The sequence below is a fragment of the Chiloscyllium plagiosum genome, unplaced genomic scaffold, assembly GCF_037043375.1.
Source record: "Chiloscyllium plagiosum isolate Xiang-an unplaced genomic scaffold, Cpla_swu_hap1 HiC_scaffold_1, whole genome shotgun sequence".
Taxonomy (NCBI): domain Eukaryota; kingdom Metazoa; phylum Chordata; class Chondrichthyes; order Orectolobiformes; family Hemiscylliidae; genus Chiloscyllium; species Chiloscyllium plagiosum.
In genome coordinates, this window is record NW_028270139.1 from 139,205,700 (window position 1) to 139,224,645 (window position 18,946).

At 42.2% G+C, this 18,946-nt stretch overlaps 1 protein-coding gene across 1 annotated transcript in view; it reads right to left on the reverse strand.

Annotated features, from left to right (window-relative positions):
* Window positions 1-18,946, reverse strand: part of maea (macrophage erythroblast attacher, E3 ubiquitin ligase) — a 146,984-nt gene that overhangs the window by 70,557 nt on the left and 57,481 nt on the right. The gene's annotated exons all lie outside the window — the stretch shown is intronic.

Below are 18,946 nucleotides of genomic sequence, written 5' to 3' on the forward strand. Positions count from 1 at the left end.
TCCATCCAATCTTAATGTGTAACATAAGGAGTGAGTAATATAGTGAAGACAATAGGATAATAAAAAGTAAAAAAACTTTGATTGATGCCAAAAAGCATGGAAAAAAACATGAAAACTCATTTCGGAGGACTGAAACCGATCCCAGGTACATGTACACCTGAAAATACACTTGAAGGTGTATTTTCTTTTACAAAGATAAAAGAAGCTATATCCAAACTTCACTCAAAAAATTGTGAATTCCTCCTCCCATTGTGCAGATATGGCAGAAAATGTAGTAAAGATAAACATGTGATAGAATTGAGAAAAGACAGCATTTTGTAATGAAGAATGAATAGACTACAGAACAGTTTAGTTCCCTACCTTGCATCCTCAATCATCTAATGCTATTATGTGCTTCATAACTGATTTGAAACAAACATCACCTCTATGGACTTTAAAAGATAATGTGAAGTGCAGGAGACCTTCCATTTTGATTCTCTAAAAATCGAGGCAGCTTACATTTTGCTAAGTTAAAAATCACACAACACCAGGTTATAGTCCAACAGGTTTAATTGGAAGCACACTAGCTTTCGGAGCGACGCTCCTTCATCAGGTGATTGTGATCAGGTGTGTGATTTTTAACTTTGTACACCCCAGTCCAACACCGGCATCTCCAAATCATACATTTTGCTAAATATTGTAATTATTTGTAATACTGTCCAATCCATTTATTTTTATAATTGCCTCTCACCATATTTTATCCATTTTGACATGTTAATAATACTCAATGCAAAATCCACATGTTAATAGAAATAGTAATCATTGCAAGTGAAATTTTTGATGCTACTTTAAAGAGTTGCTGTTTTGACTCTTCAAAAAGAAACCAGAGGCCATGCACATTAGCTCAAAATATTCTCATGTACACATAGCAGTGTCATAAGGTTCTCATGAATTTCAACAATTTTAAACATTACTGTTCAGAAATCGTACAGCACCAGGTTCAAAGAAGTGGTTCTGATGAGTTCTGCAAAAACTGCCTCTATGAAAGAACAGTTTAAATGAGAATTGTGATCAGTTATGACCGACATGACCAGTTCTCACAAAGGGTCACTGGACTCAAAACGTTAATGGTTTCTCTCTTACAGATTCTGCCAGACCTGTTAAAGGTTCCTCAGCACTTTGTGCTTTTGTTTCAAAGAAATGGCGCTTGATGCACAATACAAAACTAGGTTTTGAGTAATATTGATGCATATCCAACTGAAGCTCAAAATATTCATAATAATACAAGGTTTTAATCTTGTATAAAATTAAAACATTTAAAAAGTCTACAAACTACAAGAAATTTTGCAAGACCAGGAAACAATTTAACTCTGATATGAACCATATTCCCAATTCAACAAAACATTGAGAGCAAGGAATGCAGGCAGTAGTAGGGCCCAGAAACAAGAACACCACAAGGGCCTATGATTTCTTTTCCAGGCTTCATACCCTATTCAAGGAATTCAGTGAAATTGCTGTGAATCCTTTCTTACATTCATTCATCCGAAACAAAAATCTACATGCTCGCTGGGAGGAGATTGTTAAAAAAAAACTACCAATACAGGAAATATAGGCTTTACGACACTTCTGTGCTATTGCTCCTTCATAAAATCATAAATGTTACAGCATGAAAACTGTTACAGCCTTTGGCTCATCACGTCCACGCTGGTCAAACATTTATCTATTCTAATATTCTACTTTACCAGAACTTAGCCTGTAGCTTTGCGTGCTGTGACAATGTAAGTTAACATCTAAATAGCTGTTAAACATCTTGAGGGGTTCAGACCTCTACCCTTTACAAGCAGTTCTGAATACTCTGAACCCTCTGGGTGAAAAGTGTTTTCTTTCGATTCTCTCAACCCCCTGCTCCTTACTGTAAAACTGGGCTAAAAGTAATAGACGTCTCTCCTATCTATCCTGCCGATTCACCCTAATCAGATATCCCCCCTCCCCCCAACCTCAGCCTTCGGTGATGTAAGGAAAATAACCCCAGCTCTCTTCACGGCTAAATCACTCCAGCCCAGATAAGATCCCTTTACCCTCTCTGGTGCAATCACATTCTTCCTAAAGTATGGCAACCCGGACTGCACACAGCATTCAGGCTATTTTGCACAGCTCCATCATAACATCCTTGCTCTTGTATTCAATGCCTTGACTAATAAAGGTAAGCATTTCATACACCCTCTTCACCACCAACCTGTTCTGAGAAATACCTCTGAAGCAGGATTTAATCTCAGGTCACCTGGCTCAGAGGTAAGGAATCACATATATCCTCAGTATTATACTCAACCAGTTCGGGCAAGGATAATCAGCATGGTCTTTTTTTAAAAAATGGGAGAAATTACAGCTAACAAATTTGATTGAATTTTTTGAAGAGGTGGTTAAGAGACATCATGGATTTCAGATGCTTTTCACAAGGTCTTACATGGCAGACTGGTTACGAAGCCTCTGGGATCCAGAACAAATTGGATCAGCAATAGAAAGCAGAGCGTAATGGTCTAACGGCATTTTTGTAACTACAAGGCTCTGTCCATGGCATACAACTGGATTCAGTGTTGGTTCCATTTCAGTTTTTTTTGTACACATTGATGATCTAAATTCGAATAAAGGAGGTATGATCAATCAGTTTCAGAGGACACAAAAATTGTTGGAGTGAAAAATAACGAGACTGAATGACTATATAAATGGAGTCAGACGGACTGAACAATGGCAAACCGAATTTAATCCTGCAAAGTGAGAGGTGATACAGTTTAAGAGGACTGACAAGGCAAGGGAGGACTCACTGCATAAACTGACAGTAAAAAGAGGTCAATCCTCAAGACAGTTAACAACTATTTAGATAAGCAACTAGAACACGATAATGGCATACATCCATAGTACAGGCCAAGTGCTAGAAAATGAGATTGCAATAGATGAATGATGTGACTGATGCAGACACATCAGGTTGAACAGCTTCTTTTCATGCTATGATGATGACAAAATACAAAACAAGTTCATGGCAGGTGGGATTTGAACCCATGCCTCCTGGACCAGAGATATCGACACTACTGCAGCATCACAGGAGCACCCTCTCTAAACAAAAAGGTATCTCCCTGATATTTATTTTAATTGACCTACTGAGACAGGTTGGAGAAAGTGATGACTGCAAATGCTGCTGGAGATCGAGTTAAAAAGTGTGGCGCTGAAAAAGAACAGAGGTCAGGCAGCATCCAAGGAGCAGGAGTCCACATTTCGAGCATAAGCTCCCCCCTTACATCCCTCCAAGGCCCCAAGGGATTCTTCCATATCCGCCACAAATTCACCTGCACCTCCACACACATCATTTACTGCATCCGCTGCACCCGATGTGGCCTCCTCTATATTGGGGAGACAGGCCACCTACTTGCGGAACGTTTCAGAGAACACCTCTGGGATACCCGGACCAACCAACCCAACCACCCCGTGGCTCAACACTTCAACTCCCCCTCCCACTCCACCAAGGACATGCAGGTCCTTGGACTCCTCCATCGCCAGACCATAGCAACACGACGGTTGGAGGAAGAGCGCCTCATCTTCCGCCTAGGAACCCTCCAACCACAAGGGATGAACTCAGATTTCTCCAGTTTCCTCATTTCCCCTCCCCCCACCTTGTCTCAGTCAAATCCCTCGAACTCAGCACTGCCTTCCTAACCTGCAACCTTCTTCCTGACCTCTCCGCCCCCACCCCCACTCCGGCCTATCACCCTCACCTTGGCCTCCTTCCACCTATCGCATTTCCAAAGCCCCTCCAAGTCCCTCCTCCCTTTTATCTTAGCCTGCTGGACATACTTTCCTCATTCCTGAAGAAGAGCTCATGCCCGAAACGTCAATTCTCCTCCTCCTTGGATGCTGCCTGACCTGCTGCGTTTTTCCAACAATGTATTTGGAAAGGCAAGGACTGATTAGGGATAGTCAACATGGCTTTGTGCATGGGAAATCATGTCTCACAAATTTGATTTGCATTTTCTGAGGAAGTAACAAAGAGGATTGATGAGGGCAGAGCGGTAGGAAGTGGTGGAGGCTGGTACAATTGCAACATTTAAGAGGCATTTGGATGGGTATATGAATAGGAAGGGTTTGGAGGGATATGGGCCAGGTGCTGGCAAGTGGGACTAGATTGGGATGGGATATCTGATCGGCATGGACGGGTTGGACCGAAGGGTCTGTTTCCATGCTGTACATCTCTGACTCTATTAGATCCCATCCTTAAGAGGGTGTCTTTAAGTATCTTTCGGTGGTCTCCTTGACTGAACTGATCATGTCTATGCACAGGGCTTGTTCAAAGAGGATGGCTTTTTCATATATTTAGGGTGAAAGCTAGTGAAGTGCAGCATTATAAGGTTCTCCATGGGCTTGCGGAAGAGGTACTGAGGTGTCCGTTGTTGGTGAAGATGAGTGGGTCCAACAATAAGACTGACTCTTAAGAGTAGTCCATGGTAATTCTGATGGCAGGATGAAACTTATTGATATTGCTGTATCGTTGTCTCAGTGACTCCTTGCCATCAATCCAAAGGAAGAAAAGGTCAATGTATCTGGTGTACAGCATTGGTTGGAGGACGTACACAGAAAAGAAGTCTCGCTTGAACTTGTGCATGAAAATGTTGGTGTCTTGGGGTGCAAATTTAATCCATATGGCCATTCCTTGTGTCTGGATGAAGAGTTGGTCGTTGAAGGTGAAGATGTTGTGGTTGAGCATGAATCAGATGATTAGATGAGTTGTTGGATGGGGTCTTGAAATTGGCAGTTGTTGGTGTTGAGTACAGAGCATGTTGCAGCGATGCCATCGTCATGGAGGAAGCTGGAGGAGAGTGCTGAAACGTCCATTGTGATGAGCAATGTTCCTGGCTCAACTGGTCCGTGGGTGCTGAGTATCTGAAAGAAGTCTGGAGTGGTGCAACAGAAGCTGAGGATTTCAAGATGCCCTTGACAGAACCAAGGAGGTTCTCATACAGGGTCTCGGTGCCTGATACAATAGGATATCCAGTCTGTTGGCTTTGTGAATCTTGTGACGGCAATAGAAGTATCACATACAAGAGGGACGTGACGTGGGATGAGAGGGTATAGGATACTCTGAAGGTCTGGATCAAAGGATTCAATACCATGACTGATCTGAACATCCTCAACTCCACCTTGCTGACTTTTCCCCAAAACCGTCAATTCCCTTGAGTATGCTTGACAACCAAGCCTTGATATCCCTCTGTGATGAACAATTCCAGATTTCAACACTCTCCTGGAGTACCTTCAACTTTTCTAACTGTGCAGCTATAATCTTTTTAATAATAATCAATTCTAACACCTTTCGAAGACAGACATAGCGATAACTGGTTGAAAGTTTGTAGTTGTCTGCCTCTCTCCCTTCTCGTTTAATCTGTTGAAACTAAATTTACATTACACCAGTTGCCAGTGGGAGTTGAGCCCATACACGCACCCTGACATTGCCAAAATGGAGTTCAAATTTCACAATCTGCTATAGTGCTACTGGAACCCATTTGCTGAGACCATTACCACGATGCCGCAGCCTCCCCTTTAAGTTTCTATAGTTCATACAATACTAGTCAGAGTGACCAGCACACAGTCAATATCTAGACAAACTCTGATCTCACACTGAGGTTATGATACCCTCCATCATATTTATGTGCCGAATGGGACGGACTTCAGACAGAGTAAGCAACGCAAAACCAGTTACCCATGATGTATTGTGGACCAGCAACAGCAGAAACATGTTCAGCTGTAACCTCAGAGCTTGCATATTAACTACACCACCCCCATTAACTTCAGGGCAGAAATCAAAACTGTTCAAATGGAGAGCACAGAAGGCATACCAAAAACAGCACGAGAAATTCCTAAAATAGAATTTCGAGCTAATTGAGCTCCAATACATGCATGCTGAACAGTGTAAGCAGTAAGTAATGGACAGAGCTAAGCAATTTCATAACCAATGGATCAGATCTTGAATTCTGCAGTCTTGTCCCATCATTTGTGAATGGTGGGGGACAATTAAACAACATGAAAAGGAATCTTCACAAATATCTCCATTCTCAACAAACGGAGTCATCCAGTCTATCAGTGCTAAAGAAGCACTTGAAACTGGATTTGCATCAAATACCCAAAGCATGTACATCTATTTTCAGCTAGAAGTGCCTCATGCATGATTCATTTTGGGCTCCAGAGGTCCCCAGCATGCCCAGTCTTTAGACAATTTAATCCCCTTTGTGTGATATCATGAAAGGGCTGAAAACACTGGATATTGCAAAGGCTATTACCTCAATCTGGCAACAGTACGGAAGTCTTGTGCTCCAGAACTGGCCACACCCCTAGCTGTTCCAGAATAGCTACAACACTGGGATCTGCCCAATGTGAAAAACAGCACCACACAGATTCAGTTTGGATTCTACCAGACCTACAGAGTTCTGGACTTCAATACCATTACTGGCCTTATCTCATAATTAATAAAACAGATAATCTCCAGAGGCGAGAATAAGTGCACATGATATAATGGCAGCATTTGAGAAATATGGCATCAAGAAACCTGAGCAAAGCTCGGGTCAATGGGAATGGGAAGAAAAACCTTCAGCTGATTGGATTCATAAGTAGGACATGGGAAGACGGTTGCAGTTGTTGGAGGCCAATCATCAGCCTCAGGACATCACTGTACTTCAAAGTTGCACCTTGTTCCACCCATCTTCCTCATCCAATTACTTTCCCTCCATCATCAGGTGGTCAGAAGTGGAACGGTTGCTTCTAATTGAAGAATGTTCACCTTCATTTGTGACTCAAATATTGAAGCAGCAAAATCTGAACATTCTCCTAGCTTGGATTGACAACAGACAAGGAGTGTGGGTGTCACACAAATGCTGAAGAATGACCATCTCCAGTAAGAAAGATTCTAAACCACTACTTCATTCAATAACATTCCCATTGCTGAATCCCCTATCAACATCCTAGAGGCTTACCACTGACAGAAGGTCAACTCTATCAACAATACAACTACTATGGTCACAAAAGCAGGTTAAAGTTGATATCAAGATTCACTGTTACCCACCTCCTGCATTTGAAGCATCTTAGGTCTTGAATATCATTGTATTCTGAATAATCACATACTGCTAAAGTGCAATTACAACACGATTCTGGACGAGAGATCAGCTCAGAAATCTAAAGCACAGAAAACAAATAATCCTTCGGCCCATTGAGTCAGTGCTGATCAAACACCAACCTATTCTAGTCCCATTTTTCAGCACTTGGCCTCTACCCTTATTTGCCTTAGCATTGCGATCGCATATCTAAACGCTTATAAATGTTATAAGGCTCTCTGCCAATAACACCCTTACAAGCAGAGAGTTCCAAATTCCCACCAACCTCTGGTTGAAAAGGTTTTTCCTCACTTCCTATCTGAACCTTCTACCCTTTACATTAAATTTATGCTGCCTAGTCATTGAACTCTTCACCAAGGGGAAACGTTCCTTCTTGTGTACCCTTTGAGATGTCGGACATTATGAAGGGCCTTGAATCATGTCAGCCCTTACCTCAGTCTCTTCTGCTCACAGGAAAACAACTTCATTCTATTCAATGACAATTCCTAATAAAAGCTATTCAGCCCAAGCAACAATCTGGATAGTCAGCATGGTTTTCTGCATGTGAAATCATGTCTCAAAAATTTGAGAATGTTTTTTGTTTGAAGAGGTTACCAAGTAGATGGATAAAGAAATATACAGGGATTGTAGCAAGGCCTTCAACGAAGTCCCACATGGTAAACTGGTTAGTAAAGTTATATCACATGAGATCGAGGGAGAGCCAGCCAAGTGGATACAAGATCTGTTTGACAGTAGAAAACGGAGGATGGTCGTAGAGAATTGCTTTTCAGACTGGAGGCCTGTGACCTGTGATGTGCCACAAGGATCAATGCTGAGTCCACTATTGTTTGTCATTTATATTAAATGATTTGGATGAGAATATAGGAGGCATGGTTAGTAAGTTTGCATACGAAATCAAAACTGGCGGTATAGTGGAGGTGGTTATCAAAGAGTACAATGAGATATTGATCAGAAGGAGTCTAATTTAGATAAATAAGAGTTGCTGCATTTTCAAATCACTGAATTTCTATTATGTGAAAACAGCCATTTAGCCCATTGAGTCCATGCTGTCCCTCCAAACAGCATCCTACGCAGACCCATGCTCTCAACTGTATCCTTGCAACCTTGCATTTCCTGTGGCTGATCAACCTAAACCTCCACAGCCCTGAACATGATGGCCAATTTAGTCCAGTGATCATACCAGTTGGCCATTGTCTCCCACTTAACTATCTGGAATTACAAAGCTATTGACCTGAATGTGAACCATGAAATCTGGTTCGGACAAATCCTTCAAGGAAGGAAGCCTGGCATCCCCACCTGGTCTGGCCCACGTAACTCCAGACTTATAGCGAAGTGATTGACTCAACTATCTTCTGCAATAGCCTTCACAAGCCACTCAGTTGTATCAAACGCTATGAAGTCTCAACAAAGAAGTGAAATTGATGGACCACCTGGTATGGACTAAGGCACCAAAACCAACAACAAAAACAGCCCTATTGACCCTGCAAAGTGCTCTTTCTTGGCATTTGGGGGCGAGTGCCAAAACTGAGAGCTGTCTCAGACCAGTTAGGCTACAGCCTGATAGCTCTTCAGAGAGTTGGTGCAAACTCAATGAGCCAAATGGCTTCTGCATGCACTGCAGGCATTCGATTTAATGAACTAGCTGCACCCCGGGCCAAGCTGTTCCTGTACAGCCACAGCATTGGCATCTACCCTACAATATACAAATTTGCAGAGATGGGTCCTGCACACAAGGCAGGACAAATCCACCCTGGCCCATCACTTTACTCTTAATCATCAGTGAAGCGATGGAAGGTGTTATAAACAGAAATATCAAGCAGCACCTGCTTGGCAACAACCTGTTCACTGGGACCCGGTTTCTGTTCAGTCAGGGCTACTCAGCTCGTGGCTTCATAGAACCTTGGTTCAAACATTGCTAAAACAGCTGAATTCTGGAGGCGAGGTCAGAGTGACTGCCCTTTACATCAAGGCTGCATTTGACCGAGTTTGGCATCAAGGAGCCCTCGCAAAACTGGAATCCATGGGTATCAGAGGGGCAAACCCTCTACTGGTTAGAGTCATACCAAGCACATAGAAAGATGATCGTGGTTATTGGAGATCTATCATCTCAGGGGAAGCTCCTCAGGGTAGTGTCCACGCGTCTGCAGCTGTTTCACCAATGACCTTCCCATCATAAGGTCAGTGTGGGGATGCTCACTAATGCTTGCACAACATTCAGCACCATTCACAAGTCCTCAGATACTGATGCAGTCCATATTTAAATACATTATAATCTGGACAACATCCAGGATTGGGCTGACAAGTAACATTCATATTATACAAATGTCAGGCAATGATCATCTCCAATAAGAGACTATCACCCTTGACATTCAGTGGAGCTCCCAACATCCTTGGAGCTACCACTGTCCAGAACCTTAACTGGACTTGTCACCCAATAGCTGCATGAGCATGTCAGAGGCTAGGAGTACTGTGGCAAGTAACTCATCTCTTGACACTCCAAAGCCTGTCCAGGTGGCTTACCATCCTGATTTAGAAAATCATTGTCTTCACTGTCGCTGGGTCAAAATCCTGCAATGCCCTCTCTAAATGGCATTGTACATCTACCTCCAGCACATGGAATACAGCAGTTCACTACCATCTTCTCAAAAGCAATGAGGGACAGGTAAATAAATCCTGGCCAGCCAGCAACCCCCATGTCCCACAAGTAAATAAATCTTTCAACAATACTAAGGGCCCAAACACTCATTTTTGCAGGACTCCAACGGACATAGATTTACAGTCACAAAATCACCTGCCACCATCACCATCTGCTTCCTGCCACTCAGTCAATTCTCGAAACAATTAGCCCAATTTCCTTTCATCTAATAGCTCTTACCTTGGCTATCAGTCTCCCACATGGGACCTTATCAAAAACCTTTGAGAAGTCCAAGTCAACTGCACTAAGTGTATTGTCCTCATCTACACATCCTGTCACATCTTGGAAAGGAAAACTTAAGTTGGTCAGGTCACCTTCTCTGAACAAGCCATGCTGCCTGTTCTTAATTAACCCCTGGACTCCAAATGCAAATTAATTCTGCCCCTCAAAATTCCAATTGTTTCCCCATCATTGACATTAGACGACTCTAAAGAAGCAAGACATAAATAGGAAACTACAGGCCAGTCAGTCAAGTCACAGATGTACAGCACAGAAAACAGACCCTTCCGTCCAACTTGTTCATACCAACCAGATATCCTAATCTAATCTAGTCCCATTTGCCAGCACTTAGCCCACATCCCCCTGAATCCTTTCTGTTCATGTACCCAACCAGATGCCTTTTAAATGTTGCAATTGTACCAGCCTCCACCACTTCCTTTGGCAGCTATTCCATACACGTACCATCCTGTGTGAAAACGTTGCCCCTTGGGACTCTTTTATATCTTTCCCCTCTCACCCTAAACCTATACCCTCTACTTCTGGACTCCCCCACCCCAGGGAAAAGACTTTGTCTATTTACCCTATCCAGGCCCGTCATGATTTTGTGAACTTCTATAAGGTCACCCCACAGCCTCCGATGCTCCAGGGAAAACAGCCCCAGCCTGTTCAGCCTCTCCCTATAGCTCAAATCCTCCAACCCTGGCAACATCCTTGTGAATCTTTTCTGAACCCTTTCAAGTTTCACAACATCCTTCCAATAGGAAGGAGACCAGAATTGCACGCAATATTCCAAAAGTGGCCTCATCAACCTGTACAGCCACAACTGAGCTTTTGTTTTATCTAATGTTGGAACTTACCAAATGCATTCTGCAAATCTAAACAGTACGTCCACAACCTCCTCTTTATCGATATTTTTAAATCATGGAGGATTGAGAGTGTACAGAATGAGTTACCAGAAAAAGTGGAGGTGGTGGATACAATTACAACATTTAAACAGATATCTGGATGGGTCCACGAATCACAAGGTTGTTGGAGGGATATCAGCCAAATGCTGGCAAATGAGACTAGATTAATTTAGGATATCCTGGTTGTCTTGGGCGGCACGGTGGCACAGTGGTTAGCACTGCTGCCTCACAGCGCCTTCAATTCCCGCCTCAGGCAACTGACTGTGTGGAGTTTGCACGTTCTCCCCGTGTCTGCGTGGGTTTCCTCCGGGTGCTCCGGTTTCCTCCCACAGTCCAAAGATGTGCAGGTCAGGTGAATTGGCCATGCTAAATTGCCCGTAGTGTTCGGTAAGGGGTAAACGTAGGCGCATGGGTGGGTTGCGCTTCGGCGGGTCGGTGTGGACTTGTTGGGCCGAAGGGCCTATTTCCACGCTGTAATGTAATCTAATCTAATTTAATTTAATCAAAGGTTCTGTTTCCATACCTGTCCAAATGTTTCAAGTATTTTAATTGTACCTGCCTCCACCACTTCCTCTGGCATATCTGCACGACTCTCTGCATGAAAACATTACCCCTCAGGTCCTGAAACCAATGGCCTCTAATTTTGGACTCTTCTACGCTCGAAAAATACCTTGCCTATTCACCTTTTCTATGCCCCTCATGATTTGATAAACCTCCATTAAGTCACCCTTCAACCTCCTACACTCCAGGGAAAAACAAGTCCCATCCTATTCAGCCTCTCCTTCAACTCATACCTGCCAGTCTCTGTACTATCCCCTGCAAATCCTTTCTACACTCTTTCCAGTCTAATAACATCCTTGCTCTAGCTGGGTGACGAGAACTATACAGTATTCCAAAGGTGGCCTCATTAATATCTTGCTCAGCTCCAATATGATATCCCAACACGTATATTCAATACTCAGACCAATGAAGGCAAGCATACCAAATGCCTTCTTCACAACCTTATCTATGTGTGACACCACTTTCAAGGAAATTTATACCTACACCCCTTGGTCTCTTTGCTCGGCACTGCTCCCCAGGGCCCTTCCATTATGAGTCCTGTCCTGGTTTGTCTGAGCAAAATGCAATAGTCACCACCCTCTGACTACTACCGTCATGCTAATCTTGTATCCAATTGGCTAGGTCTCTTTGATCCCACGAGATCTAATCTTATTAACCAGTGCAGCATACAGAACCTTGTCAAAAGCTTTGCTAAGGTCCGTACAGACAACGTTTACCACTGTCCCTTCAGTTACCTTCTTAGTCATCACTTCAAAAAATTCAATCACGTTCATGAGACACGACTCCCATGCACAAGACCATGTTGACTACCCTTAATCAGTCCTTGCCTTTCCTAATCCATGCAAGTCCTATCCCCCAAAATCCCATTCAATGTACCCACCACTGAAGTCAGGCTCACCAGTCTATAGTTCCCTGGCTTTTCCTTGTGCTTTAAGAAAGGCTACAATATTAGACACTCTCAAGTCTTCTGGCAGCTCATCAGTGGCTGTTCATGATCGAAACATTGCCACTCAGGTCCCTGCAAATGTTTCCCTAGTCCCAGGGATTTATTTACCTTTGGGTTTTAATGACTCCACACCACCTCTTCCATAACATGGTCTCTTTTTGAGACATTACTACTTAATTTCCCTAAGTTCCCTAGTGTTCATGTCTTTCTCTACAATAAATACAGATGCGAAATATTTGTTTCAAGATCACACTCATCTCTTGTAGTACCACACATATGATGATCATTAAGGGGCCCTGTTCTCTCCGTTGTTACTCTTTTGCCCTTCATGTACTTGTAGAATCTCTTTGGCTTTCCCTTAACCTTATATGCCAAAGCAGTCTCATGCCCCTAGTTTACAGTCTGGTCTTCCTACATATTTGTTCCTCAATTTCCCGTTGACTACTGATGGGCCTATAGTACAATCCAATCAAAGTGATCACCCGCTTCTCATTTCTCAGTTGCACCCATTTCCTTCACTGGACAATTCCTCATTAATATCCTTTACAAGTACACCACCTAATGAAAAATGCCACTCCCCTTCCTCACTTGCCTCCCTTTCTAACCATCCCAAAGTAGCTATTCTCTGGAACATTGAGCTGCCAGTCTTGCCCCTCCTTCAGGCATGTTTCTGGAAGAGCAATAATATCCCAGTCACATATTCCCATCCATGTCCAGTTCATCTGCCTTACTAGTCAGGTATCTTGCATTGAAATATCTGTTTAATTAAATCAGACCTCATTCCTGATAAGGGCTTTTGCCCGAAACATTGATTTTCCTGCTCCTCGGATGCTGCTTGACCTGCTGTGCTTTTCCAGCATCACCCTAAACTTGACTCTAATCTCCAGCATCTGCAGTACCCACTTTCACTCTGTTTAATTAATCAGTCTTACCTCATTCTCTGGCGTGCTCTTGCCTGTCTTGTCTCCTGAACTTGCTGTCTCTAACTTCTGAGGCAGCCTTAATCTCCTCTTTTTTTCTTGCAACTGCTTAGGGTCTCAGGAGATTTGCATTTATCCAGACAAGGAGGGAATATTCCATCACACTCTTGATTTGTGCCTTATTGATGATAGACAGGCTTTATGCAGTCAGGATGCGAATTAATCATTGCATTGTTCTGAACCCCTGGCCAGTTCTTGTAGCCGCTGCATTTATATGGCAAGTGCAGTTGAGTTTTGGTCAATGGTACCCCCGGAGGATAATGGAGGATTCTGAGATGGTATTGCCATTTACATCAAGGGGTGGTGGTTCGACTGTCTCTTATTATAGGATCACGTGTGTGCTGTGAATGCTATTTGCCACTTTTCTGTCCAACCTGTATGATAGCAAGTCTTGGTGCATAAGCATAAGATTGTGGAAGTTCATGTTAAAATAGGACTTAGTCAGCATGGCTTCTTCATGAAGAGGTCATAACTGACTAGTCTGTTAGAATACATTAAGTAACAAACAAGTTAGACAATTGAGCGTGTGTGGTCATGATCTATTTGGATTTCCAGAAGGCCTCTGTTAAGGTGCCACAGTAAGAGCACATGGTATTAAGGGAAAAATACTGGCAATGAATAGAGGACTGGCTGACTGGCAGAAGGCAACGTCTGGGGACACCGGGATCTTTTTCACAATCACAGGCATTGACTAGTGGGAGTTCTGCAGCGATCAGAGTCAGGAGCAGAACTATTCACTTTATACGTTAACAATCTGGACAAAGGAACTAACGGTATTGTTGCACCATTTACTGTTAAAACAAAAATAAGTGGAAGGACAGGTAGTTTTGTGGTGGGGAGGTTGCAGAAGGACCAGGACAGACTAAATGAGTGGGTAAAGAAGTTGCATATTAAATACCATGTGGGAATTGGGAAGTTACGTACGTTGTAGGAATAAGAGACATAGACTATGTTTAGGCTTTAGAAATCTGAAACACAAAGGAACGAGGAAGCCCGAGTACAGGATTCTCTTAAGGTTAACATGCAGATTCAGCTGGCAAATGCAATGTTAGCATTCATTTTGAGGGCTAGAATATAAGGGTAGTGATGTACTGTTGAGGTTGTAGAAAGCTCTGGTCAGACCTCATTTGGAATATTGAGAGCTGTTTTGAGCCCTTAATCTAAGGAGGGGTGTGATGACATTAGAGGGCATCCAGAAGAGTTTTACAAGAATGATCCCAGGAATTAAGGGCTTCTCATATAAGCAGTTGATGACTCTGGGTCTCTTCTTGGAGTTAGAGAAGATGAGAGGCTATCTGATTGAAACTGAAGAATATGGAGAGGCCTGGATAGAATGAATGTGGGGAAAGTGTTTCCACTAAAACAGATGAAGACCCAAGAGTATGGCTTCAGTGAAGGGACAGCACCTTCAGAACAGAAATGAAGGGGATTTCTCTAGCCAGAAGGTGGTCAATCTGTGGAACTCATTGTTGCAGAGGGCTGTGGATATCAAGTCAAGGTAAGGTGGAGATAGATTGATCCCCTTACTCATCAAGAATCTAAGGGAATGGGATTGAGTTACATATCAACCACAAATGAATGGCAAAGCAGACACATGGGCCAAACAGCCTAACTTTGTTCCTATACCTTCAGGTTTTATGACCTTAGTGCTGTTATGTTTCTCAAAGCCATTCTCCTGCCTTCTCCCCGTAACCTTTAGGTTCCCTTACTGATCAAGAGACCCAGTTGAAACTCCACAATGGCAAATTCAAGTAACAATCTGGAATTAAGAGTCGAATTGTTCTATGTTGGTGGCAAAACCCATCGCCATGTCTTTTTAAGCAATATGTGTCATGACGTACATTCCCAATCGATCGCCATGTGGTTGACTCTTCACTGACATCTGGACAATTAGTGTTGGGCAATAAATGTTGATCCAGCCAGTCACATCCACATCCCGTGAGTAATCTTTTAAAAACTTGCTGTGATTGAATTGGTTCCTTTCATCGGCGGTTGACGAGAAAGATATCTGCAAGGATGGGGATCTTTTTAACCTTGTTGCAAACAAAGATGGGTGATTCAAGGAGGAGAGTCAATTCACCTATCTTCAAATCAGGAGCTTAACATTTGGGGTAAAACATTAGCAATCAAACTGAGAAACCTCACCCAAGGTTTGATCATAACCACAAGCCTCATTTGCCAATTCACTTCAGACAGCTCAGCACTGCCTACGTAATTGCTCTTCTTGCAATTTTAAAATACTCGTCTTGGACCCAATCTTCACCTTTCCAAACTGGATGTAAAATTCAAAACATATTGTGGTTGCTTTTACCAAGGAGGTGCCTTACTTCCAAGGTAATTAATTAGCCTTGTTACAATAGGAACACTAACATAAGCTTCTCTTTGGTCAATTCCAAAATATGCTACGCTAAAAGAAAGTTCATAAAAGCCTTCGATGAACTCATCTGAGCCATAAATGCTCATCTGTTTTCCAAATTTATACACACACTGAAGTTATCCATGATTATTGCTGTCCCACTGCCACAAGCTCCTAAGAGTTCTTGTACACTTCATCCTGCTTTGCGGTTACTGTTAGAGGGACACTCCCACTCGGGACTTCTGGCCATTTCTATTCCTGTCTCCATCCAAACAGATTCTACATCTAATCGCCCAAAGTTCTCAACTGCTCAATAAATGCCATTTTGATTAACTGGGCTGCTCTTCTACCTTTAGCTAGCTTCATAATTTACTTTATTGTCCTAAAAAGGACACAGTCTTTGTCATCCTGCAGCCATGTCAGCGTATTGATAGTCAGATCATATTTATTTACTTCAATATGTAGTATTCTTATGGTCCTAGCTGAAGTCATTACTGAACAAATCAGATGCCATACTCAAATTTGGCTTGATAAAGGTTTTGGTTTAATGAGGTGGCATTTCACTGAAACATAATTCAGGTTTAACAATAAACAGGTGATTACCATAAGAAAACAGTTCGTATACATCACAAAACATTGTGATATTGTGAATCACAATATCATCACATTATACTCAATCATAAAACCAGAACTCCTTTCTCTGTCTTACATATGGTCTGACTTAGCTGTGGCTTCAATTCCTGGTCAAGAAGTTCTGATAACCTCTTCCCTGATTCATGATAAAACTGAGTTCAGAGAGAGATTTTTTCTGGCTCAATGTAATCGTTTTAGGGTTTTAACCAAATACACTAACTTTTAAACTAAATTCCTTACAGTGAGGTAACCATTTGCTTCATAGTCCTAAACTACCACACTTGGTCAGGAGAAACTGATTTATGTATCCAGCTTTAGCTAAGATATCAGCAGAACTGCCCAATTGCTGTGTTTATCAAGCTATCAAATCTTCTCAAAACTTGCCAAGCTATGGGTGTTTTCCCCAGGCTCAGAACAACTAATTCAGAATCTTCGATCTGAAGCCCTAATACACTGCAACATTTACTTTGTTCATCGATCTATACACTTCCTCTCTGACTGTTTGATAAACAACATCATCATGAATATAGAAATAATGTAAATATTAATCATTAAACCCAGACACACACAACCTATAGGCCGCTAGTTCCAATTTGAATAGACAAACTAAATGATATTACATTTATATATATCACATGCCCTACCTCACATCATCAATTCATTTACTTAGTTATGAATGCCTCATGCACCCAGATACAGAGCTTTCATTTGTGTCTTTTTGTAATATTCAAAATGTAATCTTGACTATTGGTGCATTCCAGGGTGTTTAACCATGCCAAATTGAAGGAGAATGAATTGTGAGCGAATACAGTAGACAAGATTAAAAGTACAAGAAAATCGCTGCTTCACTTGGAAGATATGTTGGGGCCCAAGACAGTGAAATAAAGGAGTGTGCTTAATTCCTCATATTCTTTGTGCAGAAACTCTTTCCTAGTTACCAAAAAAAACTGGAAATCTGAAAGAAAACCCGAAGTGCTGAAGACTGCTTTGTGGAACATTTCTGCTGTGTCTACAAAATTGACACAACTTCCAGTCGTATATTTTAATAAACCACTTTGCTGCTAGGTTCACATTCTTGTCTTGGGCCTGTTCAAACAAAGCTCCATAAAGAGGTGGAAGAACACATTTTTAACTGAGGTACTTCTCAACTTCAACTTCTTATTCAAATCCACATCTTCAGAACACAACCTCTGACACATTCCCTGCCACCTTCTCCCCCTATGACAACCTATGTCTTCAATTTGCTGTCAGCACAATAGATCCATTTTCCCTTTTTACACCTATCATTTACTGCTATTTTGCATTTTTATCATTGTTTTATCACCATTAACACTCTCTAGTTCTTTTGTTCTGGGCATGCTCATATTCTGTTCCACTAGTTTCCCCTGGCACCCCCCCCAAAATCCCAACAGCAGCCTAAATACCATAATTTTCCAACTCCGTTGAGTTATATATAGTCATGGAAGTCTTCAAAGATTAACTCTGCTTCTCTCCACAGGTGCTAGCAGATCAGATGCATTTCTCTTGCATTTCCTGCCTTCTTGCTCTGTCCTAGTTCTATGTCATTAGTACCTTCCTGGACCACCAAGAAGTGTAAGTTCCTTTCCAGGCTTGAGCAGACCTCCCGAATGCTGCATCAGCCAGGCAACACCACTGCCTTAACTGTTGCTCTTTACTGCAAAGGGACGGTGTCACATCCTTCCAGTACGTTGTCCCCTTCAACTACTGCATTCGTTCTTGAATTGCTTCTATTACCATCATTTCACCATCACTCTGCAACTGTATCTGAACCAGGCAAGAGAACCTTAAATCTAATGAACAACTGCAGAGCCAGATATTCCTGTCCTCACAGTCCCTGTTCTGCCTCACACTCAGTCCCTGATCAAATCAGAAGATCTTCTCCCAAGTCCTGTGACTATGTTCTGGTACAAAGAATCTAGGTTGCACAGAGATTGCAGCCCAACCTTCAGCTCCAAGACTCTGAGTCAAAGATCTTTCAGCCACAAAATGCTTCCAACAGGTATGCCTGCCCTGAAGAACAGGGATATCTTACAGCCATAGCATTGCCAACTCTAATGCAACGATGCTGTGACTTGAAGAGGTTACTTATCCTGTTTTTTTTTAATAGAGGGTGTAAAGCAGAGGTTTTGAACCATCTCTAAGAGATTAAACAATTTAAAAGTCCTTGGGATTGGAGAACGATATGTTAGAATTTGTGTCTGAATTCGCTTTTTTGCCAAGGTGTGTGTTTATGGGATGTTACTATACCACAACAGTTAATTAGTAATAGACACTGCACCTATTATTCAATTAAGTTTTCCCATTAGTTGTTTTAAATTCCTCCTTATTTTGTTTATATTTTAACTAGCGTTTAAAAAATGGTGTTTTGCTTAACCTCGAGTAGTTTGACCAGCCACATCGCATCTGGAACATGGCACTTTACATCTACCTTGAAAATAAGAAAACGTTAGCGTCAGGCTACCGTAAAAAAAAAATTTGAGGATGTCTGGTCTTGTCCATAACA